Source organism: Semicossyphus pulcher, unplaced genomic scaffold, assembly GCF_022749685.1.
Source record: "Semicossyphus pulcher isolate SPU_LCO1_2020_fin unplaced genomic scaffold, fSemPul1.0.p SCAF_3, whole genome shotgun sequence".
NCBI lineage: Eukaryota > Metazoa > Chordata > Actinopteri > Labriformes > Labridae > Semicossyphus > Semicossyphus pulcher.
In genome coordinates, this window is record NW_027211704.1 from 10,624,230 (window position 1) to 10,652,050 (window position 27,821).

General features: G+C 42.1%; 1 protein-coding gene across 1 annotated transcript in view; it reads left to right on the forward strand.

Moving 5' to 3' along the window:
* Nucleotides 1-621: 621 nt before the first annotated feature.
* Nucleotides 622-27,821, forward strand: part of ripor3 (RIPOR family member 3) — a 43,244-nt gene continuing 16,044 nt past the window's right edge. Inside the window, exons 1-2 of the mRNA XM_069678292.1 lie at nucleotides 622-954; nucleotides 19,416-19,494. The gene's annotated coding sequence lies outside the window, so the exon portion shown is untranslated. The remainder of the gene's footprint in view (nucleotides 955-19,415; nucleotides 19,495-27,821) is intronic.

The following is a 27,821-nucleotide window of genomic DNA, read 5'->3' on the forward strand; positions in this document are numbered from 1 at the left end:
AGGTTTCCACCCGTCTGTGTGCTCAGAAACGTCTCCACACATGAAGATGTGACAGAATGAAATGTTTATTTCCACAAACCTCTGACCATCAATCAGGACATAAAGCTGCAGAGCGAGGGATGTATGTGGTCTGTGCCCGAGCCAAGACGATCTGCCAAACATGATACTCACAGAGCGGAGCAAGGGGGGGAGGGGAAGGAGGGAAATATTTTCATCTAATGCAAGAAAAGAAAAAGTAACAGAAAGAGGGAAGGGAAAGAGGAGTCTAAGAGGACTGGAGGAGAGTTGTCGCTAAACAGGAAACAGGAAGAAAGAGGAAGATTTGAGGAAAGGAAAAGGGGGGAGATTTTGGCAGGGAAAAGAGAGAAAGTTATGAGGATTCACATGGAAGGAAAGAAAGGAAATGACAGATGACAGAAAGAGAGAGGAGAGGAGGGGAGGAAATGAGGAGTTGAGAGAGGAGATACAGATAAGATCATTTAGAGTGAAGTGCTGAAGGAGGAAGAAAGAGAGGAAAACGATACGATTGCAGGACTCTTCTGTGCACTAATTGACAGAGGAAAAGAGCAGATTTTTTTTAGGGTGGGAAGTGTTAAAAGAGGAGGAGGGAAGCACAGAAGAGGGAGTGGAGAAGGAGGAGAGGAGAGGAGGAGAGAGCTGTGAAACAGAGTGAGTGTCAGAGACGGAGGGAGCAGGCATGAGGAGCTGACTTTCTCTCTGACGTTGTGGGGAAAGCTCTCGAGCTGCAGGCTGGATGCTATCAGGGGCGAGCAGGCAGCTGCCAAACCCACCGACACACCAACACACACGTACACGCACGCACGCACACACACAGAAAGTAAAGCAGGCGGAGGATCTCCACCGGCTCTGTTGGATATGACTCGTCCGCTGAGGCAGTTTGGTGAGGTGGACTCTGACTGACAGTTGGGATTAAACCGGTTTTCATCCAGTCAGGTGAGTTTGATGTGTTTCTATCAGCTGTGATGATCATCAGCAGCTACTTTAAAGTTTTTAAGAGTTAAATTCAGAAAGAAAAAGATGTTTGTCCTGAGAGAAAGTGGGTGTCTGACCTTTGTTGGTTGATGATCTTTGGTTCATTTGTTCAGAAAGTCTCATTACAGGACTAAAGTTAATATTTGATGATGATATTTAAAAATCAGTTTTCCTAATAGATGCAGTAACTCGATGGCTGTTTTCTCAGAGTAAAAAAGCTGCTCTTTGCTCATCTCAAACTGCAAACTTTTTACTTTCATTTCAGTGCAAACGAACCGTTTCTGTTGACCTTAAAAGAGCTGTTCAGTTTGGAGAAATTATTTTACATGCCAGACTCAGGTGAGCTTTAATTCGCTCGTTTCTGCCTAGAAAGAACAGGGCAGGTGAGGGATGCTGCGTCTCCAGGGTTCAGTGAAAGCGTGTGGATGTTGTTGGTCTGCTCTCACAGTCAGCTGTGGTGTTACTATCTGTTGTAACCTGCTGTTTGTTGTGTGAAACGTGATTCTGCTCGTAGAAACTTTGGCCGACTTCGGTTCACTTTGCGCTCACAGCGGCCAAAGCCAATTATTTTAAACAACTTTTCCTGTAAAGCTGTTTTGTAGTTGTGGTTGTTTTTTTGGGTGCAGACCCTTATTTGGGCTTCTCTCCCCGTATGTGTCGTCTCTCTGACCAACTGTCAAACAAAAAGTGAGAAGAGCCTGATCCTTAGTGTTGCAGCATCCTCCTCCCCCCCTCACACACAGGCCGCATCCCAATCCTCTTCCTTGGCCCCATCCCTCAGTTTTGCACGTGCAGGATATCCCCTTACTTTTGGGGATTGAAAGGTAACGGAGGTCCAAACCAAACATTTTCTGATGCAGACTCCAAACAGAAGAGCGGTTGAAGAAAAGTCCCTGAATGATTAATGACTACCAGTGTGGGAAAAGAAGTCTATAAAACCACCAACAATTCTAAAATCCATGGGAATATCTCTACAATAGTTTAACATTGATGCAAATGGATTCTGTAAATTAATCAAAAAGATGTTAACGAGAGTTAGAGAGTGAATATGTCCATGTTACTGGAATTGTGACTTTATCACTTAGCTAGCAATAACAGGGAGTTCATGTGCTAAACACCCACGATGAAACTTGGGAGAAAGAATATTGTGGCGTTGCGGGGTAGTTAGACGGTTGGAGGAAAAACGAGGAAGAGGCGATGTGCGTTGCTAGCTCAACAGAGCCCAAAATTTATGTCCTTGCGCCAGCTAACAGCTCACAGCTAACCCAAGGTTGAGGTCACCACGGAAAAGCCACAACAGGTTGGTTAACTCCTCTCTTTCCTTAGCTCTCGCTCCCTCGACATGCGACTTTTCCTCCCCTGGAACTACTCCCCAACAACATTACCCACTACGGTGGACACCTATGTCATTAACCAACTGCAACACAACAGGACAAGTGGATATAAGAATGAGTCTTTTTAAAGGTGAAACGTGCACATGATGCTAACCTTGTTCAGCATGTGTGCACAGACACAAAGGAAACACAGCACTGTTCTTAGCATCGAGGCGTACAGACATTTGATTCACAGTCTCAGGTTAAGATTCAGTAGTTTTCAAAGGTTCCTCATTCGACAAAACAAAGGAAACGACAAAATGGTTTTTACCAAAGACTGTATAGAAAAAAAAGTGGACGCAGCCATTGTATGGCATTTTGGCTGTCACCATCAAATTTTATTGGAGCCAGAGGTGACCATATTTGGATGAGAAGGTGGAGCTAAAGAGGAGCGAGGAGGTTAGCAAAGCTTAGTTTTTAGCTAACGCTAGCTTTTTTAGCAGAAGCACGATTAAAACACAGTAAGTGTTATTAACTTTGACTAGCTACAACAGATTTTAACAGATGCGTCTAAATGAACTTCTACGTTCTTCAAGTTGTGGATGTGACTTGTCAATCACCGAGCCCTAGCTGCCTTCTCTTTGTTCCCGTCTTTTACTTCTTATTCTGATATCTTTGCATGAAGCCAAGTCCTCCTGCTCTCAGGGTTTTCCAGGGTTTTTGGGGAGATTAAGAAGAATTGGTTTTGTGGCAGGAAATCTGAGAACAAGTTTACATGTTCTGCAACAAGCTGATTGCTCAAAAACCATGTTTACAGGAAACCGGTCAGTGATCAGGATCCTCCACAAAGCTGACCACACTACCAACCAAAGGCTGAGAGCTTTTCAGTGGTTAGCGATATAACAAACAGACACATGTATTCTGTTTCACTCTCAGACTTTTAATGTGATTACGAAGATAAAAGAACGACATTGGCTAATGTTTCCCTTTACTCAGGGATAAGAAGCTATCAGGGATTCCCTCTCCCCGTCTAAACTCTTCCTGTGATATCCAACCTCCATGTTTAAAACATCTCCTAATATTCAGCTTCCTCCTGCATACATCTGCCTGTTTCTTTAGCATAATCTCTCCTCTCAGTGCCTCCTCTCTCCTCCTCCTCCTCTCTCTCCTCTCAGTGCCTCCTCTCTCCTCCTCCTCTCTCTCCTCTCAGTGCAATGCAGTCTTCTCGCTCTCTCTTTCTTGTCTCTCTCCTCATCTCTTTCCTCTCAGTGCCTCCTCTCTCTCTCTCCTTTCTCCTCTCTCTCCTCTCAGTGCCTCCAATCTCCTTTCTCTGTCCTTGTCCTCCTCTCTCCTCCTCCTCCTCTCCCCTCTCTCTCTCTCTTCTCAGTGCCTCCTCTCTCCTCTCTCTCTCCTCCCTGTGTGCCGGACTTTCTTGCTCTCAGAGTCACGGAGAGCCAGTTTCTCATGAACCCCTCAGTGAGCTCGGCTCAGAGCGACGAGCTGCCAGAGAAAACATCAACACAACATGAGAGGTCAGATCTGCTGCTCGCCCTCCCCCACTCTGCCCCCATCCTCCCCTCCCTCACCCTCTCTTTCCCCATCTCTCTGCCTCCATCTCTCCTTTCTTCTCTTCTCCCCCCTTCTGTTTAGTTCTCTCTCTCTTTTACTCTCCCATCATCTACTTCTTTAGCTCTGCAGCAGCTGAGTTCAAATTCTGTCAAGTTCGTGTGCGTGTGTGTGTGTGTACTCGATACTTGAAGGATTGATTCCAAAACTGTGGTTCGTGTACCCTTTGTGGGACGCAGGAGCAGTCCTGAACAATGTTTCATCTGCACATCAGGAGGCACAAGTCTTTAACGTGGAACCAGACATCTGTCATTTCACTTCATGTCACAGAGAACAGGCATGTAGGGGATAATGCACGATGATCAGCTCATCATCAGGATGTATACCATGCTCTGGATGAACTCTCCATTCTGATTGGCTGCAGGGTGTCTATTAAGTTGTGACAGTGGACATTATTTTAATGGAAATGTTTTCATATTTGCATTAGAAATGTATGGAATTGTATTATTATTTTTCAGGTATTAGTCAAACCCTCGACAGTTACATAGAAAATGAAGTGATGTTTGTGAAAAACTTTAGATTTTGATTTGAAAACATAAAAAAAAAAAGTTATTCTCTGTAGTTTATCAGGCGACCCTGGTGTCAGTCCCTCGAGGTGTCTGCAGTCAGGAGATCTTTACTCTGTGGAGGTTCAGGAATCAACCAATCACCCTTTTTATGGTAAATACACATCCATATACATGTATATATATTTACATTGCTGCCCTGGAATCATTGGGTGGGAGGTTGTTTTAATTGGTGATTATATGGACTCAGCAGGAGGTCACTGGTTCAATTGTGTTTGAATTAAATGCCTAAAGAGTGTGTGTGTGTGTGTGTGTGTGTGTGTGTGTGTGTGTGTGTGTGTGCGTGTGTGTGTGTGTTGGTAAGGTGGGTTCTGTCAGGGCCACATTCACTGGTCCTCTTGTTATTGGTTCAGACGTGTGAACAATGGTTGAAATCAGCTGAATGTGAACATGATCACATTAATGAGGTTTGTGGTTTAATGAAGCGTGCCGAGCAGACTGTGCTGCTGTTCTGTTTTATTGTCACACACTGAATGCATGGTGTGTGTCTGTGTGTGTGTGTGTGTGTGTGTGTGTGTGTGTGTGTGTGTGTGTGTGCGTGTGTTTAGATAACACAGAGGAGGTTCTTTAATGAAGTGTTTTAAAATATAATGGATGTCACAGTGAATTAAGTCCCATGAAACATTTTACTGAACGTTGTTTGTTAAAAGATAAATAGATGATTGAATACGACATGTGTCTGTTTGTAATCTGATAAATGTACTCTTCTTCTTCTGTCGCTGTAAAACTGGCTCAGTAATGGTTTTGCATATGTTCCCAGATTCCTCCGCACAGCAGGTAATAAACAGAGCTATAAAGAAACAATAGAGTGAAGTGAATCCTTATGTAGGAGGCACTGACACAGCTGCTGTATGTGACGAGTGTGTGTTTATACAAAGGCTGACACTTCACACTCACTGACGATTGGCTGCTTTGTGTGTTTGAATATTTATGCATATTTTTGTTGACTGTGTGTGTGAGGTGTGTGTATCTGATTGATTTAAGTGCATCTACCTGCATATTTATGAGTGTGTGTCTGCAGACAGAAACAGCTGTTAGAAAGATCAATGTTCCTGGAGAGGTGTGTTACATGCACTGATCTGTGTGTGTGTGTGTGTGTGTGTGTGTGCGCTGAGATTTATAGCAACAAAGTCATCCTGTCAACAGAGCAGCTTTATTCCCTAAAGCCTATAAGTCAAGTTATTATCCTTAAACACACACACACACTCTCACACACCTATCCTGCTTTCAATTAGTCACATGACATCATGCAAAACACACACACACACACACACACACACACTCACTCAGAGCTTATCTTGCCCCATGCTTGGTGACCTCCAGGTCTTCAAACTCTCCAGAGAAATGATGAACTGAGAGAAGAATCCGCAGCAGGATGAAATCAATCTGCTGCACCGTGTGAGGGGGGTTCTTGTAGTTTTATAAATGCTGAAGAAAGAATCATTAAGCTGTTTATTTGCTAACAAACATTTTAAATTTATAGGGAAGGGAGGTTTTCCAAATCTGCAAATGTGACGGAAGAAATGTATCTTGTTAAGAAACGTTTCTGGAGGCGAGAGAGAGGGTTGTAGCCAAAGGACGCTCTGTTGTTAAAAGTGGAAGCTTTACACATATTTGAATACAATTTTTTTTTTTAATGATTTAATTTTTTCATTGCTGCATATATTGTTAGTCTCGAGCAAAAAAGACATAGAGATCATTTTACAAACAAGCCCTCAAAGTCCTGCACAGCCGTTACATCGCTCTCTTCAAAGCCACCAGACTCCATTGACTAAAACAATGATTTTCACTTGCAGGGCGCAGGCGTTCCCACTGCCTCAATCGGTTAATCTATTTCTGTAAATGTCTTACTTTGATGTTTTAAAAGGCTACTTCAGATCCAACACAAAATCTATGTCACACACAATAACACGAACAAACTCACCGAGCAGCGGTCGACCAGCAACTCCTCCTGTGTTCTGTACGGTAAAATCACTGTTTTTATCAATGGCATCTGGTGTGTTTGAAGAGAGCGATATAACGTCTGTTTGTGGTTAAAAAAATCATCTTCCTCTGTAACAAAAAGGTCTATCTCTGTAGGATTACTTTCTGTAATGTTGTCAGACACTTAGAATAACAATCTGAGCCTCAGTGGAAAAAACAAGAACTTTTAGTGGACGCACTTTGATCCATCAGGGATTATGTTGCAGCCATTACAGCCTGTTTCACTGATGAAAACTCAGATATATGATATATTCTGACTCAGCAGATCTCTCTCCATTGTCCTCTCAGGAAACTACATCCAGCGACCTGAAGAGGTCAAACTTCCCTCTGCGTCTGCAGATTCTCGCTCTTGAGTTTTTGCTTTTACTGCAGTTTATAAAGTTGTTCAAGTCCCAGAACAAATATCCTCCACAGTCAAACTAACTTAAACTCTTCCTGTTGCTCATTTTAGAGGGAATCATCAGGGGAAGGTCAGGGCCAACGTCCAGAGTTTGTGTCATCGCTTCTTAAAGTTCCTCTTACATAACCAGTGTTCTTTCTTCATGTGGTGGCAAAAACAAACTGAAAGAGATTAGGGAACATATTATTTTAATTCCTGGATGATTGAATATAAACACAAAGAGATATAAAATTAAATTTAAATGATAAATAATGCTGGGAAAGAAAACATTTCAAAGAAAATTTGTTTTTTCCCCAGAAAATCAGAGTTAAAAGAGACCACTTTCAAGCCAGTTAGCCTAGTTTAGCATAAAGACTGGAAACAGAAGGAAACAGCTAGCCAGGCTCATATCTAAAGATAAAAAATCAACATCAAAGTTTCACTGCTGAGATGTTTTGTTTGTTTAAAAAAAACCAAGTTGTAACTGAACCTTTTCCCAACCGCTAGTCAAATGCAACGGCTTGGTCAGCGGCCCAAAGCTTCAAAATACAACTCTCTAGGTTCCCCTGTAGCTTCATTTCTGGATGCTGTTCTCTAGAGCAGTGGTTCTCAGCTGGTCTAGCCTCACTGACCAACCAGTCAAGAACATATTCCCTCTACAATTCATTCAATGAACAGCCTTTTTTGTTCAACAGAAATAAACTGAAAAAGTGCAACATAAATGCAACTACTGCAAGTTTCAAGAATGTAAATGTAACTGTAGCTGGGATTACCCAATCAGTGGGTACATGGAGTGTGAATAAACTACTGCATGCACATCAGGAAACCCATGCTCTTCAAAATAAAAGCACAGCGTCGACTTTTGGCCACAACGTTTTTTCAAGCACACATCTTTCAAGTGACACACTGAAAACAGCTCCGTGACCCACTTTTGGTTCCCGACCCACCAGTTGAGAACCAAGGCTCTGGATTATAGTTGGATGTGCCGTAGAAGTCGGACATCAGTGTTCAATTTCCAAGTGACACCAGAAGTAGACATCGATTTCTCTTAAGAAAGTGACTTCTTTTTAAGTCATGTGATGCAAGTAATACACGTACAAATGTTATGCTAGTTAGGCACATAAACAGTTAACCCTAGTTAAGATTACTTTTTTGGCCTGTTTAACATAAGCTGATGACCCCACTAGGCCTACAGAGAGGTTTGTGACGCTTCCTTAGGCGGAGGCTTCTTTTGGGGTACTTGCGATCTGACAACTTACTGGACCTTTATTTTGAAAGTCTAAATGAACATTGCATTTTTATTATTGCTAACTTGATTGCTTTCTGTTGCATGGGTTGAACAAATCTTTCACCTCAGGGATGAGAGGCCTCCTCTCCTTAACTCGCTTACTTGACTGGTGCTCTTATTTCAACACATTAGAACAAATGAGGAAGTGTAGGAACTAATAACTTATATGGCTGTACTGATTGGAGCACTTGTAGGTTACTATCCAGCTCTGGCAGATGAAGTGTCAGCATGTCTCTGCCTTCAGATTTCCATAAAAGCATCTTTAAAGTAATAATCTCAATCTTGTAAATTTCTGTTAAGTCACTATCTATTGCCGAATGAGGTGACACAATGGTGATTGAGCCTGTGGCCTACTGATGAAAGCCATTTGCAGTATATAGTATTATTACAGACTCTGTGTCTGTGGCGACTTTCACGGTAAAAATCACAAGCGGCGACCAGTTAGTGACGCGTTCTCCATCATCCAGCAGTGGTTGGCAGAGAGGGTAGGCGGAGCTAAGCTGCTGCTTTTCCGCTCTCTGCAAGCCTTACGAGTAAACAGTAATCTACTATGGCTGAACAAACAAAGAAAAGATCGATGACTACAGATACAACTTCAAAAATAAGTGAAAATCCAAAGAAAAAGAAACTAATTCGATGCTCAAATGAAGGCAAACAGTCTGAAAAGGAAAGTGACCGTCAGCGAGGAAAATCAAGAGTTATGTCTAGATCTGGATATGTAGGAAGTGTGCTCCCGCAATTACAGTTTATCGCCATTAGGTGCAGCCAAAGAGAACGAAACTGAAATCTTTGAGATGATGTCTTTAAAACTGAAGATTGAAAAAGATCTGTGCCACATAACAACTCTGTGAAGCCCTCATGTGGCTCACAGGCTCTAAACCAACCCTCTGTTTATAATAACGTCCCGAGTGTTTCAGAGGGTTAGTTTAATGATTCAGCAACCAAATCATCTGCAGGTAGAGATGAAGACAAAACCTGCTTCATATTAAACAGTCAAATAACATCCTTCTTCAGTAGGCGTGATTTCTTTTTCAAACGTGGGATATCAGAAACGTTTCTTTTGTTCCAGCACAGCTGCTGTGAAGAATCTGTGTTTTTATGTGGGAGTGAAGAGAGATACAGAAATATATAAAGAGACTTTTGTGTTGGCCTCTCAGGAGCTTAAACAGACACCCACTCCCTTACTGGTTCAATCAGCTCGACTGGTCCATCGACTGATCACAGTCAGGCGTGCTGACATGTTTGAACACATCTCTTCTTTCATACACCTAGGTTTATCACAGCCAGAGGTGCTGAATTTATGTGTATTGTAAGGCCTGTAGTTCTCTCAGTCACTGGTGTCTTTTCAAATTAAGAGCCTGCAGAAACGACCTGAAAGTCATTTTAATGTGTAATATGTGAGATTTTGTGTTTCCTGAGCAGACGGACACACTCGGCGCGTTGTTGGTTTTAAGCACTGAGGGGTCCGTCTGCTCTCTGACTGACTTCCTGTCACTCTTCACTGCGCTGTGTGGCCCCATAAAACAAGAACGCAGTAAAAGTCCTGAAAATGAGTCTGTGTGTTTATGATCTCAGACTTTAGTCTCTCTTTCTCGATACAGACTGAGAACTCTGTTGGCCATCATAGACATACTGTTGACATCTGTTAGCACTCGTCTAAAGCCGCTTTCCCAATAACACCCGCTAACACTAGGCTTTTTTCAGACCCGGGCCAAATGACTCTGCAGTAGACCCGGGTCATTATCGCCACGGCTCCGATCTAAAGCAGAAGCTGAACGAGTCTGGAGCGGAAGTGTTTATGGACATTCGCTCAACACAAGTTTTCTATTCTTCAACAAGAACTGGAGGAGAGATCGTACCTCTAAGTTATTTGTCAACTGCATGCTAGCTAACAATAGCCTCAGGGCTATGATATTTACCAATGCTTTAAAACGCAGTCAGCAGCTCGGCCTCCTTCTCTCTCATTGGCTGCTGTGGTCCGGTGGTTTGAGAGTTCCGACTTAATCATCCAGAGTTCAGATCTATATGATTAAACATGTTTGAAATAATCTGCCCCAAACAAGTCCAAGATTGTAAAGTCCTGTCATTCTAATGTTCACTTTCCTGTGCTCTGTATTTCTCTGCTCTGATTGTTTGGTTATACTGTACACCTTTCTTTGCTGCTGTTGACCACCGAAAATGTCCCTGCTGTGGGTTCAATAAAGCTTCATCTTATCTTATAAGGGCTGAACATCGGTACCCGAGGACCCAGCCAGACTCCTTGGTTGTCAGGAGGGCTGAGTCAGGAATAAATCTGCACAAAACTCCTGTAGCTTGAGCCCAGGCTCAGTCTCTGTCCATCACTATATAAGTTAACGAAATGCTTTAATACCAAAGAACTAACATGTGTGGTCACATCTGCTGCACAAAACCTTCAGCATCACAAAGTCAGTGATGTGTCTGCCATCAGACAGAACACGTGTTGAAAGAGAAGTTTTACATGCATTTCAGTTTTTGGCTGACCGCCGGGGTCAGCCCTGCACATGGGTCTGTATGTGACTGAGTGAGTGAGTGAATGAGTGACGGTACTTTCACAGCCGTAGAGAAAGAGATTTGCGACATCGCAATGGTGGATCATGGAGCATATTGGACCTCCACTAACGCGACTCTCTGTCTATACGGCTCTGGATACTTTGTTTGGGGAGTAGGCGGGGCTGCTCCTCCGCTGCTCGTCCGCTGTCCTCACCTACGTCCGCAGCGCGCACCTGCTTTCAAACACGTTGTCATCAGTCTCATAAGGAAAGTCCTTGTAACACTTTGCCCACAAAAGCGCACATTGACCTGATGCAATCAGTGTAGGTTTTGACCTAGTCTTGTTATATATAGCTTTAAAAAGAAATATGATGTATTGTCTGACTGCAAATTTATACCCCTCATTTGTTCTTAAACTCTGGGTCTTATGTAACCTGTTAACTCTGCACACAGAGTAAATATAGTTTTATCACCATCAGATGGACCTGACAGCTCGTCTAGTGAATCACAGCCCCCGGGGGTCCAATCTAACACCATGAAGCTACATCTCTCTGCCCGTTTGACCTCTTCTGAAGGTTTTAACCACATCATAAAACACAGGCTCGTTAAAAGCAGCTCGTCACCAAAGTTTTGGAGAATATAAATTAACCTCTAAAATAGTTTTTTTGTGTCAAACTGGCTCTGTGTTGCAGACTTTATGTGCGTATGTGTTTTACTGTTAGATTGCTTAACATTTCTGTAACTCTTCCCGGTTTTATATTGTGTTTAGTTAAACTTCACGTTGTTTCCTCGGAGCCTGATGAAGAAAGTTTTATGATCTTTAATTAAAATAGTTCATAAACCCTGAAGCAGCTGTAGTCAGGCAGTCATTCCTGGTAATTTCTCTTATTTTTATTGGCACTAATTTAAACACTTTCACAGCAGTACACTATAACAGTACTTTTACTTTACTGTAACAGCTGTGTAACTGATGAGGCCTTTCTGTGACTCAGAACAAGGAACAACTTTGTGCTCTCACATAATCTCCATGCAGAGCAGCACTGTGGCTGTTATTACTGTAATAAATCTGTCAGATGTTTTTCACAGTGAGGAAATGAACGACCAATTAACATGCCTTCATTAACCCTTTAAAACACACGACCTCAAACTTGAGTACATTGGAGGAACTTTGTGTACATATTATTTTCTGGTAAGCTATGAAAACGAGTTTATTTGTTACTCGGACCAGTTGATTTTTTATACATGAAGATATGTGACTGTATGTTTGTTAAAGGTTAAGGTTGTGGTAACATCTCTATTTATACAGGACTTTTAAAAAGAGTTTATAAAGTGCTTTGATAGACAAAAAAAGGGGGATAAACAGAGGGAAGGAAGAAGAACAAATGCACAAAGTTAAAATAGAATTTAAAAAATATTCATAAGATTGTGATGTTTTGAGCAGGAACAGGTTGTAAATGTTCAGGGATGCTGCAAGATGAGAGTTTTAGATCCTAGATAACACTGCTTGTTATTTTGTTTTTCAGGATTCATTTTAAACCACATTGCTGCTAAATGCAGCTGTCGGTCCTGTCTCGTATTAAAGCACAGACTGAGATGTGGCTGCATGTATTATAATAAAGAAAAATAAGCATGTTTGTTTTGCATCTTGCACAAATGCAATGCAAACAGATAAGCAGCTCAAAGTGCAGATTTACAATAAGGAAAATAATGCAAAATAATCAATTGACAAGAACAGGGTATAACAAATAAAGAAAATTCAATTATAGAATGTGTAAAAAAGATTAAGACGACGCATAAGTATTAAGTTAGCTCACTCCTCTGACATATAAAAGAAGCATAATTGTGAATAAAAGTGAAGATGTTTGGAAAAAAAGAAGGAAAAAACAGCAGATTCAGATCAATAACCATTAGGTACACACACACACACACACACACACACACACACAGGCCACACAGGTCACACTTTTAGGGTCTAACTGTGAAAGTTCACTCAGACTCCACGTTGCTCTAAAGGCCCCATGAGTCCCTGCTGGCACACACACTGATGCTGCAACACTCCAACACCTCCCACACGGCTAAGCATTGGGGTCAAAGGTCAAACTCATAACCCTGACAGGTCTGCAGGGTGTCTTCATAACAAATGCCAGGTACTGACACCTTTCAGGTTAATATGGACGATTACATCACAGCAGTTACGGAGAAACATGATCATTTATTTAGCGGGTTTGAGTCCAGTGTTCAGTCTGTTTGAGCTCTGTTTGTGGTCTCTACCAACTTGAAAATATATTGATACAATTATGTTTATTCTCAGGGACAGTACACATTCACCGAAGAAAGGAAATGGTAAAGCAGGGATGTTAAGCAGAAACTAACTCTAAACTGTTTCTTTAACCACAAACAGACGTTACATCGCTCTCTCCAAAGACACCAGACTCCATTGACAAAATCAGTAATTTTACCTCACAGAACACAGGAGCCTTTGGTTTACTGCTACCTTGATTGGTTAGTTTGATTGTGTTGTTGTGTGCGATACAAATATTGTCTTGGATCAGACCAAACCATTTTAAAACAACAAAGTCACACAATAATCCCAAAACACTCACTGATTGAGACAGAGATAGAGCAGTAGCTCCGGTGTCCTGTGAGGTAAAATCACTATTTTTGTGAATAAAGTCTGGTGTGTTTGAAGAGAGCAATGCAACGTCTGTTTGTGGTTAAAAAAATCATCTTCCTCTGCAGTCAAAAGGTCTATCTCTGTAGGGATCCTTTCTGTAATATTGTCAGACACTTAGAATAACAATCTGGCAGTGGAAACAACAAGAGCTTTTAGTGGATGCACTTTGATCCATCAAGGATTATGTTGCAGCCAGTTCAAGACATTTACTGGAGACATTCAAACACTTTTTGTACTTAATAGTCAAATTTTATTTTCCTTTTTAGATGCATCTGAAGCTAATTTACCCTGAAAGCTCTTGATGAACCGGTATGCTACAGAAATATGTGTATTCAGTGGAATTTCCCACACTGTCCAACATCAACAGTCCACTCTGTGGTGTGTTTATGTATATACATGTAAGTATGTGTATACTCGTGTATGTTTGGCTGCATGCTTGTGTTCTTATCATCGCCCAGCATGTGTCCTGCTTCCCTCTATGAGCCCTGCAGCTCCTCCTCTGTTTACTCCTGATAGAAGATAAAGTCTGCTCTGTGTGAGCTGTATACACTCAGCATAACAACTCTCATGAACTGACCCGAGACCTGTTAAAAGGAGCAGGCTCACTGGGTTGCAATTAAATGACTCCGAATGACAAAGAAATTGTCTGTTGATGTGCTCTCTGCAAGCGGGTGTCTGTGCTCGGGCCAAAGATCCTTTGAAAGGAAAGAGTCTCTACTCTTAACAATCCCCGTACAACTGGACTGAATGTTTCTGTTCCAGCTACTCCAGCAGAGTGATTCGGCTTCAGTCCAGCAGATCACGTCAGTTTCAGGAGAACCGCTTCACCGTTACACTTCCCTCATTATGGTGAAGAATCACTGCTGTGTTTGTCTGAGTGCCAGCTGCAAGAAGTCTGCTATGTTAAAAGAGGATTTTCAACGCTCCTCACCTGCAGAGTCCAGGTTATAAACATCATAAAGCGTCTGTTTTGTGTCTGCAGAAAAAGATGTGCTGTACAGTTATTTTCAGCTTCACTTACTAATGATCTGTCTCATGTTAAACCGTCTTAAAAGTGTTGGGTTTAAGGTGGATTTTCTCCTTAACGCCCCCTGTTCGTGTCATCAGTCTGAGTAAAAAGCTCTTGGCCTCGGGAGGCAGAACAAGAAATTCCATTTCACACTTGGGTGAAATTCCAGATTGGCTGAGCTCACCCCACCGGGCCGCTCAATGGCCCACATTATGCCAAGTACCATCAGTCATGTGAAAGGAAAAACACTCCTACATGTGCAGCATGAATCCTCACAGCTTTATTTTAGGTGCTTAGCTGACTCATCCAATCAGAGTGAGTTATGCAAAGAGTAAAAGCAAGAGTAAATCATCATATTTGTCTTCCAAGTGGCCTGATAACGACAAGAACAAGCTGCAAAATCAGACAAAGTGCAGGAATATACAATAAGAGATGATGTTTTTATCTGCAGACCCTGCTGCAGTCCTGGCTGTGCTTCAGGTTTTAATACACATTTTCCAAACTTTAACCCTGCAGAGCTGCAGGGAGCCTCGTGTCTGTGCAGAGCTGCACGCTGTTCCACATATATGGATACTCAGATATCAGGTTTCGGCTCCATAAGGGTGCAGAGGACACTGATGCAAAGCAAAATCTGAAGCAACAAGGGCAATGCAGAGAAAAAAAAGCAACATTATACAGACACAGAGGGTAAAAGAAGTTCAGAGGAGGGGGGCCGCTGCTGTAGTTTTGGGAAATATAGTTTTTACTTTATATTCACCCCGAATCTCTTCAGATATTAACCTGCATGTGAAACAAAAATGGATCAAGGGTGGAAGTTTGCACGATTTAAAAGATATCAGATCAGATATCAGATATTGTGTGTAAAGTTTCCCCGCTGTGACCTGAGGCAAACATTTCCTGCATGTGTTGCAGAAAATAGCATTAATATGTGGATAACAGAGGTCCTCAAACTGCCCAGTGTCAGTGACTTGAATCAACAGCAGCACATGCATGAGAGAAACGTTTTGTCTTTGGTAATTACTAATTCAAATACATTTCAGGCTGTAAAATCAGATGGGAAAAAACAGGTGCTTACCTCAAACACCTGAGAGAAACCAACAGTGAAAGTGACACAAACTGACACCAATAAGGTTGAATATTCCTATAACACTGCTTACAGGAAGTAGGGTTAGGTTTAGCCTTATGAACAAGTTAGCATTTTTATGTTTGCAGCAATGTTAGCAGTAATGTTCATGGACTTATCTGCAGATTTCAGTCTGATTTATACCTGTGCATTGAATCTACACATTATGCAGTCCATGTTAACTGTGTGTGTGTTTTGTTACTACATGGAAGCCCTCTGATATACTGACCCCTCTGTCCTCTCTCCCTGCAGGGACACTGTATTAAATACGACACACTCGCAGAAACAGGTTCCCTCTGTTAGCTTTATTATTGCCCTGTGTGTGCGTGTGCGTGTGCATGTGCGTGTGTGTGTGTGTGTGTGTGCGTCAGAAACCTGAGAATTTCACAACAGAAAAACTCATGTTTGAATAAACACACGTGTGGCAGGAAGATGGATGGACAATGGCGTACTGATTAAAAGTCTCTTGCTGTGCTCAGTCTTTGGCCTTTTTTTCTGACACTTTAAATGCAGTGTTTCTTATGTTATGCACTCACTACTGTGAAGTTTTCAGTATTTTCTGATGGTTCTATTTCTCTCTGAATCCAAATGATCCTCCTGTTTATTTCAAACTAATCAGGGATGTAAAGTGAACAACGTCCTGTGGTTGAGGAGACTTAACGTAAAAGGAGGAATGCAGATATTGTAGCTTACAGAGAGAGAAGGTCAAGACGTCATTGATGCAGCAGACGTGTCTCACTTTAACTGGAGCTCTTATTCATGCATATAAGTAACTTTGAGCTCCTGACCTACAGTACGATCAGTCAGACCATCTGCTGCGTCCTTCCTCTGCTGAATCCATCAGTCTGTCCACAGAGCAGCTCACATTTGAACACAGAGCTTCAGAGAAAAAGCAGATGTTTGACGAAGCTCTGCTGGTGTTTATTAAGTGTCCCCTGGAAGCTCCTCTGTGTCATCTGTTGTAAAGTATTGTTTGGTGATGTAAGATATGTTAAACTGTCAGTGTCGACACAAACATCCATGGTGAATGGAAGATGGTTTCTGTGACAAATCCAGTAAACGTTTTACAGCCAAGCTAGCAACTGAGTCTGCTAAGTGCGAATGCTAGCATGGCATCATGCTCACTTTCACAATGCTAATATGCTAATGTGAATAGTAGCGATATTCACCATCTCGTTCCTGGTTGTTAGCATGCTAACATTAGCCAAAGAGCTGAGGTTATGAGAGTGTAATTTGTGTTTATTTGCAGGATAAGTTGAACTCATTGTCACATTTTTACTCAGATTGAACTCTTGACTTCATGAATGACTTAACTCTGCTGGGTCTAAAGGCTCTGCAGGTATAATCTGTCACCTGAAGGAGCAGGTCGTAGATTAAAGACGCTGATAGATTCACCAGAACCTGAAGAGAAGATGCTCACAGCAGATGTTGGTAAATGACACCCAAAGGTCCAGGTACAGCAGACTTCATTTTAACTACTGAGTAGAAGCTTGTTAGACTTATTTTCATGACAGGCCTTATTCCTAATCCTCTAATAACTTTATATACCTGCCCTGTTGCTCTTAAACTCTGGTATCAGATTGTCTCTTGCCTCTGTTAGCCTCGGCCATCCAGCCTTCATTTTGCCTCCTTGTGATCTAAATCCTCGGTCTGGCTTTTGCTTCTCTGCCTGCTGTGATTTTAGACTTCTTTACCTTTGGAAACAGCTTAATGCGGCCAAACACGGATGCTTTCCATTTGAGTATCGAGGCTCCTGGCTTTCACGTCTCTTTTCACATCTCAGCTCCTTCAAAAGGGAAAAGAAGCAAGGATGGAGGAAATATATTTCCAGTGTGAGCTGAGAGGAAGTTGAAGCACTTTCTCCAAACACAAAAAGTTTTTAATGATCACAACTTTTCAATCCTACTTCGATCTTTGTCGGGTGAATGTTTGAAAAATGAAAAAAACAGTTTCACAATTAAACATTTCATACACCTACAGGCTGACAGGCTCTTTGATGGCAGGTTCAAGAGTAACCATCCAAACCGCTGAGGGCAGCATGTTCGGTGCTCTGTCTAACTGGTGTTGACAGCAGGTTAATGTGGAGGTAGACCGTGGAGAGTTTGTCTGATTACAAACCCAGAACGTCTCTCTTCTTCTTCCTCTCCTCCTCCTCCTCCTCGTGGTCGTCTCAATGCAGAAAGAAAAACAAGAAACAGACTTTAACAGAAAAGAGGACAGATTTTACAGACACACTGATGTCTCTTTATCTCTGTGTCTTCTCTTTAATCTTCCAGAAGTTTCTGCCATTGTTTCACAGTTACAGTTAGTTTCTTCAAGGTGTCATATGCTGTAAAGATTGTGAAGATAATGGGCTTTATGAATTTACTTGACTTTATCTTTTACAAGGTTTTCATGGTCAGTCCAACAGAATAGAGACTAGAGGTCCAGAGGTCCAAAATGATGACCAGAACCCTGATGGACCAGGAAATAATAGTTTTTAATGCATGTGTAGATTTAAAGACAAATAACAAAGTGTTTGCTTGAACTTTTCTGTTGCTTTATTCCTGTTAAAATGTATCATTATGTATTTAAAGATGTATATTCTAGTGTTTGCTGGAGGTTTGAAGCAAACAAAGTCATGTCATCTGCAAAAGGTCAGAGATTTAATTCTGAGGTCCCCAAACCGACACTCTCTTCCACCTGGCTGTTTTGCGTAGTAAAAATTGAATACACTTTTTACAGGCCACATGTCTTCAGAACATTCTGACACTAAAATGACAGAAAATTACCCCGTGTTCGACCGGTTTCTGTCTCAGCAACAGAGACTTCTCCTCTCCGTTGATGCTGAACTTCAGAGTGTTCATCACACTTTTTGTTCATACTACAGCTTCCTGCAATGATTCAATTATATCTTAATCCATACCATCAGGTTCTGTAGTCACAAAAAGCTTCTTTCAAACTTATTTTAGAGGCTTATATTTCTAATACGTAATGGCTCCAAAGTGTGCCCGTGTGCCGAGGTTGAGCCTCGCACAGCCCCGGACTGATTGGTCTCCTGATCTTAATAATAATGACAATATATCATAAACATATTGTTTTTACTTACCAATACATTTTATTCACACAAAAGGTGGAATTGTCATCATGATCACTGAAAACTTAGCGTGACAGCCCTTATAATTCTGCGCTGCGGTTACCACCAGCTCTCTGCAGACAGTAGTACTTTCACTCTAACTGCGCGGTGCTGTTAGCGCTGCTGTTTGTGAATAAGGTGCTTTTTGCCACAAAGTTCATTTGCATAGAAAGAGGCCAAATTACCCCCGAATATCTGCTTAATGACTTATTCAAATATGCACAAACGGCTCCGGAGCACAGAGACGCTGTTTGCTCTGCAGCACACTTTGAGGTGCATTTAACCCTCTGCGTGTGTTTTGAGAATGAGGCTTTGAGTCTATTTGTCTCATTTGCACAGGTTTTGCAGGCGTAAAAGCCGCGCATCTTTTAGTGAATCCCCCCTCAAGTATGTTTTGTCTTTAATGGCGTGTCTTTGGTCATGTTAGAAAGAGAGAGAGGAAGATTGTGCATCCCTACATGTTTGAACTTTATATATGTATATGTGGAGAATTAACTTTGTTCAAGATCTGTCTCAGAAACAGATAACTTTTCTTGGTTGGTGCCGAGTCATCTTTTTACTATCCTATATTTATAGAAGCTTAAAAGCACTTCAGCACTAAAATATATATTAAATGTTAAACTGAAATACAGCTTCTGGTTATTTACTTAAAAAATGCTTTTGTTGTTATTATTTGACTTTTTTTGGAGCAGAGAAAAGAGACCAAGCAGGCAGGAAGGGGTTACCATTTTTAATATTTACGTAGCTTTTATGAGATTATTTGTCTGTATTGTTTCTTCTTATCTTTGTATGTTTAATTATAACCTAATGAAATCATAATTTCTTATCATTTCAGTGAGTTCTGTGAAGATGAAGTGACACCAGGATCAGCTGATGCGGTCACAGCTCGGATGATTCCAAAATAAAATCCCAAAGTAAGTAACACTTTGCTTTCGGGGTCAGAGGTCAGATTCCTCCCAGTTTATGTCGTCACACTGATGAAGAGGCTCAGTGTCTCTGAGAATCAGTCTGAAGAGAGTCTGAAACACACAAACAGCTTTAAGTTTCATCCACATCTGGACACCAAAGTTACCGTGCTCATTTCTCACATAGCTGCACTCTGCTGTTTGTTGATGAAGATAATCACAGGAGGATTTTCTTCATCCACTGTACACACACACACACGTGTGGACAGCCTCAGTGTGTGTGTGTGTTTGTGTGGGCAGATGTTTTTCATCGTTTGAAGAAGAAGAAGAAGTTTGTGTACGTGAACATCCAAGTGTTTGTGCAGAGTGTGTGTAAGTGTGTGTTGGAACGTGCAGATGTTTGTATCTTTGGAGAAACAGGGCATGTGTGTGTGTGTGTAGATCCAGATGTTTGTATCTGCTCAGTAAAAACAGAGATGTTCTCAGTGTGTGAAGAGTTCATGTCAACAGATTTAAGAGATGAAGTTACTTTGGAGTCTTTGGACGTTCGCTCAGCTCGGCCTGAACTTAGAGGAACTCTGATATCAGCTCGAAACACAACACACAGCAGGAGAGAGGAGAGAGGAGAGGGAAGAGGGGAGAGGGGAGAGGGGAGAGAAGAGGGAGGCCTGTGTGAGAGAGTTAAACTGAAGGAGAAGATGGACACAAACAGAGGGAAAAGAAAGAGTGATGAAGAGAGGGGCTGAAAGAGAAGACACAGAAAGTCAGAGAGATGACAGCTGCACTTCTGTCTCTCTCTCTCTCTCTCTCTCTCTCTCTCTCTTCTTTATCAAACATCTTATTTATTAATTTCCTTTCCTTTCCTTTCCTTTCCTTTCCTTTCCTTTCCTTTCCTTTTTATTCAATTGTGTTTGTTTTGAGACAGGCTTAAAGATGTTTGATTATTGCTGCATCAAAGGCTGATGAAGTCAGCAGAACTTGTAAACCAGTCAGGAAAAGTGACCCAGGCCGGGCTCAGACTGCAGGAGGTTTGGGCCCATTTACACCTGATTCATCTATCGTGACAATCTGCTCTGGGTCCAGATTATCTAGTAATGTGCAGACTTTACGCTCGCAGATTGATCAGGGACGTCTTAATCATTTCAAACATGTTCTATATTTAAGATTTAAGATCCAGATATTACGTCAGAACTTTCTGAGCAGAAACAGCCAATGAGAGAGAGGGAGAGAAGGAGGCGGACAGCTGACAATGTTTTGGAGCACTAAAAAATCCAGCCCTGAGGCTAACATTAGCTAGCATGCCACTACTGAACATCTTAACTCCAGTTCCTGCTGAAGAACAGACAAACCTGTTCAACATGTTCTCATCCAGACTTGTTCAGCCTTCTGATATAGTTTATTTCTCACCGCAGAAGGCTGTCTGTTTACTGTGTCCCAATCCAGGGGCTGCAGCCTTCAAAGGCCGTATTTGAAGGGCGTTTGCGTCACAGAAGCACACCGAAGGCTGTCCCAATTCGAAGGATCCTACAGATAAGTCCTCTATTTCCCAGGCTGCAAAGGATGCACCCGATGGAGCCTTCGCGCCCAACGAATCCCGATATGCATTGTGCTCCAAATTTTTGGTTTCAACTCAATTGAATAGCTGCGTTACACATTTTTAAGAAAACGAAAGGGCCTTTTGAAACATATTGTCTTTTAAATAATTGGTTAACTTACTCGATGTTAGTTATGCAAGCTAGTTAGCCCGCTAGCTACCTGTTGCCAGGCGACGGGAGCTGCATTTGGCGATGCAAGGGTAGACCAGACCGTCTCATTTCAGTTGCGCTTTAACGGTCTACGCAGGCTGTGAACGGAGCATCCTCCGTGGACCGCCTCCTTCAAAGACTGCAGCCCATGGATTGGGACACAGCTTACATTTGCTTCCTGCGAGATCATACAAGATCTCATGAGATTTCACGAGATCACGTAAGAAGGTAGGCTGCTCCTGTAGTGAGTGATGGGCTGTTATTTTCACATCCTGTAGTTTGTGCATGTTTGACATTAGAGAGAGTGACAACCCAGAATCGGATTTTTAAAAATATTTTAATTTATGACTCAGAATATCTCAGTCTGTTCTCTTTATCAGCATCCGTGGTGATTGACAGGTGTATGATTTGTTCCCACTTGACACCAGGTTGTTAGAAACCAAAGCTTACTGTAAATGCTGCAGGATTCATTAAAGGAACACAGACTCTGTAACCACAGTTTGAGCAACATGCATCTGACTGAAATTATGTTTAGCCCTTCTCTTCCTTTCACAGGACCCCAAATATCCTCTTTCACATTTCCTCATCAACCCGATCATTATCTTTCCTCACTTCTTTCCTAACACATCCTCCTCCTCCTCCTGTTCCTCCTCCACATCTTCTCTCCTCTCCAAACTGAATCCAAACATTTAGAAAGAGCACAATGGTGAAATCTGAACCCGGTGATAATTCACTCTCTTAAAACAACAATCGATGTGATGACCTGAAAACAGAACCAGAGAACATGATGACACAAAGCGGATCATTCCACAGAGATGAGATATCAACACTTACTAATCATGTTTAGTTTCTCTACGGTTACTTTGACACCAACAAAAGCAGCACGGTTTAACCATATTTCCTCTGTCTGTTATGGTTTCTTTCCTTCATCCTTCCTTCGACCTTTGACCTTCTGATTGCATGTATATGACGGATGTCACAGTTTACATCCAGACATAACTCCCTCCTTTTTCCGTCTATCTTTTAGCATTGAGGCGTTCCCATTATATTTAGTTAGCAGCTCAAGAAGAGAGATAAATAAAAGAGCAGTGATGCAACATAAAACTGGAGGAAGAAGAAGAAGAAGCAACATGGCCGTCCACACCCCTGAAGTTTATAGTCTCTCCAAAATCAGTTTTTATAAGCATAGTTTGATTTGCCAAATATTTCATATCACATTCCTGCTGTTAACACTAAAACTAAAGCTGCTGTTTCAGGAACAGTGTGAGCTAACACTGTTTGGAAGCTGTGTGTCTGTGAGGAATACTTCTTTACCCGAGGGGCATGAGTCATCTGTGACCTCTGACCCCGACACAGTGAACCAATCATGTATCAGCTGGCAGTGAGCCAGAGGTGAAGAGTGATGTCAGGGAGGATCCAGAGCTGGACAGAAACATCCGAGGAATGAACGAATGATTCAATTTAGAGAAGCTCATTAAAAATTTCTCCTCCTCCTTCTCCTCCTCATCTTCCTCTTCTTCCCTCCTCTTTTTCTCCTCCTCCTTGTCCTTCTTCTTCTCCTCTTCCTCCTCTACTTCTCTTTTTTCTTCTTCTTCCTCTCCTCTTCTACTCCTTCTCCCTATTCTACTCCTCCTACTTCTCCACCTCCTCCTTCTTCTTCTCCTCCTCCTTTTACTTCTCCTTTTTCTTCTCCTCTTACTTCTACTTCTCCTTCTTCTCCTTCTCTTTCTCTCCCTCCTCCTCCTCCTCCTCCTCCTTCTACTTCACCTTCTTCTCCTCCTCCTTCTTTTACTTCACCTTCTTCTTCTCCTCTTACTTCTCTTTTACCTTCTTCTCCTCCTCCTCCTTCTCCTTCTTCTACTCCTCTTACTTCTTCTCCTCCTCCTCCTTCTCCTTCTTTTACTCCTCTTACTTCTACTTGTCCTCCTCCTCCCCTCCTCGTACTGAAGTATCTCTTTCATCCTCAGATTAATGACTCAGCAGAGAGATTTGTCCGTTTAATAAGATGAAACATGTTGAGGAGATTTTGTTTACTTGGAATTGATTGGAGTCTCGGAGGAGCATTCAGAGTAATTTAAAGCTCCTCTAATGATCACAGATGATCTGTGAGCCAGGGGGAGGAGGAGAGGATGAGGAGGGGGAGGGAAATGAGGAGGGAGCAGGGAGAAAAAGATGAGGGGGGCAGATGGGAAGAAGAACACATGACAACAACAAACATGTTTCCACTAATGGAGGGACACAGCGGGGATATGTGTGGGGCTGCAAAGGGGGAACAAGAGCCCAGAATCACACACACACTTCAGACTTCTTTTACCCCTCTACAAAGAAGTGAGATCCTATAGAAGTCTATGAGAAAATGCTCCTCCTTCTCTCTTGATTTATTTCCTCAGGAAACATTTTTCGAATGAGTTAACAAGTCTTCTTCAACACAGCATGATGTTCATTTAGTCAAAGATGCTCCCATTTAGAGTCACAGAGACCATAAAGCAGGGGACGGTTTAGGGCGGGGCTACCTGTGATTGACAGGTCACTACAACAGCGGCCTGAAGAATGTCTAAAAGACACTTTGAGTCAGCAATCGATTTTGTTTAAAGCCTGTTTTTAGCTAGCCAAAATTAGCACTCAAATTAATATCAGTTACCATGCTAAATGGTTACACCTTGCTAACCAAGCTAGCTCAAGCTGATAGCAGAGGCTACGTCCACTTATTACAGCTGATGACTGGAGCCTTTGGCATCAGACGGAAAAATTACCTCCACCAACTGTTTATCTCATGAACCGACTCTTAATATCTGCACAATAGTAGTGGATGCTAATGCTTATTTTGCATTTTGTTCTGGATTTGTGCTATTTGCACAATATCCTGATGGAAACTTGACTTCAGATGAAAGGCAAAGTTTCAGTGAATGACTCTTTCGAGACCACTTGTGATTTTCATTCCTAAATAAGAGCACAACTGCTCTTCAATCATACCTGGAACTGAACTAAGAAACGACTGAAGGTTCTCGCGTGAAGCTCATTGATTTTCAGGATTTCTGAGCCGTCTGGAGGTTTAAATCTGCCATCACTTACAAACCTGTGAGTCTCACAGCGACTGATTGAAACGATCATTACCGAGTCAAAACCAGGAAAACGTGACACTGGAATCGAGGCTAATTAATGCTGAGCTGAAGGAGAGAGAGAGAGAGAGAGAGAGAGAGCTGAAACCACGGAGGAGAGAGAGGGAAATCAGTTCCTTATGTCTGAGTTTGTGTGTGTGTGTTTGAATGTAAACGTTTAAAATGTGTGTGTCCTTGTGAGTGTGTATTTGCCACCACAGACGATGTACAGGCCCCTTGTGAGGCTCTGCTGCACACACACACATGCACGCGCACACACAAAACAGCCCCGACCTTTGACCTCCTCACCACAGGGGACCCTGTAAATCACCCGCAGGTCAAGGCTAATTATTTAAGACCAGCGCTCACTCCAGCTTTCCTCCAGACACCCCTCACACACACACACACACACACACCTCCTCCTTCCTCACCCCCCTGAATTCTTCTTCACCCGAGGAATGTGTCTCCCTCTTTTCACACACTCCAGATATGATTTATTTCACGTTCTGCTCTGTTGCTCTTACAGTGAGGCTGTTTTACCATGAAGAACGGATGGACACATTCTGCAATATGTTTGATTTAGAGCAACAAATATAAGATTATATCTGTATTTATGACTGTCAGCGATCATCTCTCCATCTCTACATCTCTGTCTGCTCTCTTTCTCTCTCTTGGTGTCGACAGTGGACGAGTCAAACACAAACAGCTGACCTCCTTTACGCAGCTGCTTCACAGTAGTTCAGGGTGTGTTCAGTGTGTTATGTCTGATTGAATGAAACAGCCGCATTCAGAAGCTCCTTCCAGCGGATCAGTGAGCCGACGCGTTCAGACAGAGACAGTAACGAGTAGACGGGTGGAGAAGGATGGAGGCTTGTTTAATAGACGTGTGCAACATTATTCTCATAGTTTGTTACAGCTGCTTAATGTGGCCTTCAGCCAGGACTGAGCTGTGACACTCGGCCGCCTTTTGCAGGTCTGCAGATTTATTTAGAGACGTCAGATCAAACAGGTGTGCTTTCTCATCCTCTGACTCTCCGACCTTCGGGTTCACCTTGAAGGAAGATTTTGGATTAATAGGCAGGAAATGAAAACGTATAAATACTGATCATCCTTTCAAAGGAATGGACACTTCCTCTACTGGGAGACCCGTGTGTGTGTGTGTGTGTGTGTGTGTGTGTGTGAGTGTGTTCCTAATGATCACACCCGGTGTCTCCATCACTGTGTGTTTGGTGCGGTTGCTCGGTGACTCTGTGGGTTTTGGCTCCAGGTCCAGAGTGTGTTTTACATTCTGGGTCAGAACTCTAAACTGGGTTACTCTGATCACACTGACAGCAGGCCTGTGGGGGTGGAGGTGACCTTGATTCAGCTCCACACAGATCAGATTTCCACACCTGCAGAAATTAACACAAAGTGCAAAGGAGACTCAGAGGAGGAAATACTGACCTGGTTAATAACTGAAGCTGCACATTCAAGGTGTTTTTTTCCACATTATCAACAGACTGCTTCCATAAGAAGCTGAAAGAAGATGTAGGAAGAATACTTGTGATTCCATAAACGTATGTTTGCTCAGAAAAGCTGAATGGAGACAGCAAAGGAAAAAGTTTGAAGGCTCACATGAGGTGTTTGTTTTCCTTGGTCCAGACTTTAACCAAATTAGTTCAGAGGAAGCGTATACATTTAACTCACACGACTGATCAGCTGACACATGCTGCATGCCTTCAAATGATTGCATGTGTTTGACTTTGTCTCCAGAAAGCTGAAACATGACCGTTATGGGCTGACATGAAGGATAAATTAAAAATTGTTCAAACTCCTGAGGACCTGTCTCCCTGTTTGACCTGGAGATGGTTCAGACCAATGACTGTATATATAGATGGATGACTCGTCTCCATCTGCTCTCATTGTGATAGGTGCTGCCATCTTACGATGCTGACGTCATTTGGAGCCAGAGTCTGCGCAGTAGAGATTGACGAGTGGCACCGCCCTAGCCACTTCCGCTGTCCAAAACACACACTTAACTTACCGAAGAAACAGCAAGGATCCCGCACGTTGGCGTGTTTAACAGCAGAACAGCTTCTTGTGTTGGTCTGAGGCAGACGTTCACAGATATGTAAACTTCAATGCCTGTAGTGATTGTTTTTGTTACGTCTCCTCTCGCCGTTCCTCCTCTACTCTGCTAATCTGGAACGGATCGGCTGCAAGAGCCGTATTTGTCAACAGAGCTGTCAATCATCCTTTTAAAGTATCAAATTAAAAATAAACCTGGATGTAAATCAGCATGATAAGAACTAACTATAATGGCAGAAACCATGTTTGAGAAAAATGTATTTGGCGTGTAGTTTGATTTTATAGTTTGACTCATACACCGTACCTGCCTGCCTACCTGGGCGCACTCTACATGTGCACTCATTACGCATGATTGGTGTCTTTTACAAGCTAAAACTAGCAAGCTAGTTGCACAAAGATGGCAGACAACGGCAGTTTGATACAACAATGCTCAGCTACTCTCCTGATCCTGCTTAACTCATCCTGCAGCAGTCGAGCTATATATTCAAATATAATATATATCTATATATATAAAAATATATCAAACCTCTCTTTTAAACGAGCTGTATAATAGTTTTCTGAATAGTTTTATTTAATATGAATAGAAAAGCTTGTCAGTGACTGATGACAAATGTTGTTGTTTCACAGGAACCACATTAAAGCCTCCGAGCAGATGGCATCCAGACTGCGTGTGTGTATGTGGGTGTGTGTGTGTGTGTGTGTGTGGTATTGTTGCTTTTGCAGTATTTTTACGTGGGTTGTGAACACGTGTACCTGAGAATGAAAACAATACAAGCTGCCTGCTCTTCATCCTCGATTAACCTTTCATGTTGCGCCACGCAGTGCGTTTTGTTTTCTTCGTTAGCATCTTCAGTGATGTTGTTGCTCATATCGAGTAATTATGTTTTGTTTGAATCTTTTATTTCACGCAGATGTAGTTAAAGTCACAGTGAGCCACAAACACAGACTGTCTTTTAAAACTTGACTCTTATATTTGTCCAAAACTCAGCTTTAATAATTTGTTGAAATGAAAGTATAAAACATGACTCCATCTGCGTCGCAGCACGTGCTCATACTCGTGTCTGTTTTCAGGATGTTCCTTTTAAAAATTCATCCCACAGATGTTTTTCTGTTTCCTGTTTGGATTGTCTGAGAGTTGGGGTGGTCCTGCTGATTTAAGGCTTTGTTTGTGCGTCTTCAGAATGAGTGGAAATAGACAACAAGGTGAAAACACATTAAAACAGTCACAATGGCGAAAATAAAAAGCAAAGCAGATGATCCAGTAAAATGTTGTTCTGTTGGCTTGAGCAGGTTTTCTTACCTGCCAAAAGACCAAAATAAAAGAGGCCATTAAAAGCATCTGTGAATCTGTGAAACCTTGATGCAGCCTTTAAAAAAGAACATTTATGTTTGGGTAAAAAAAGCTCTGAGTATTGTTTTGTGTTGG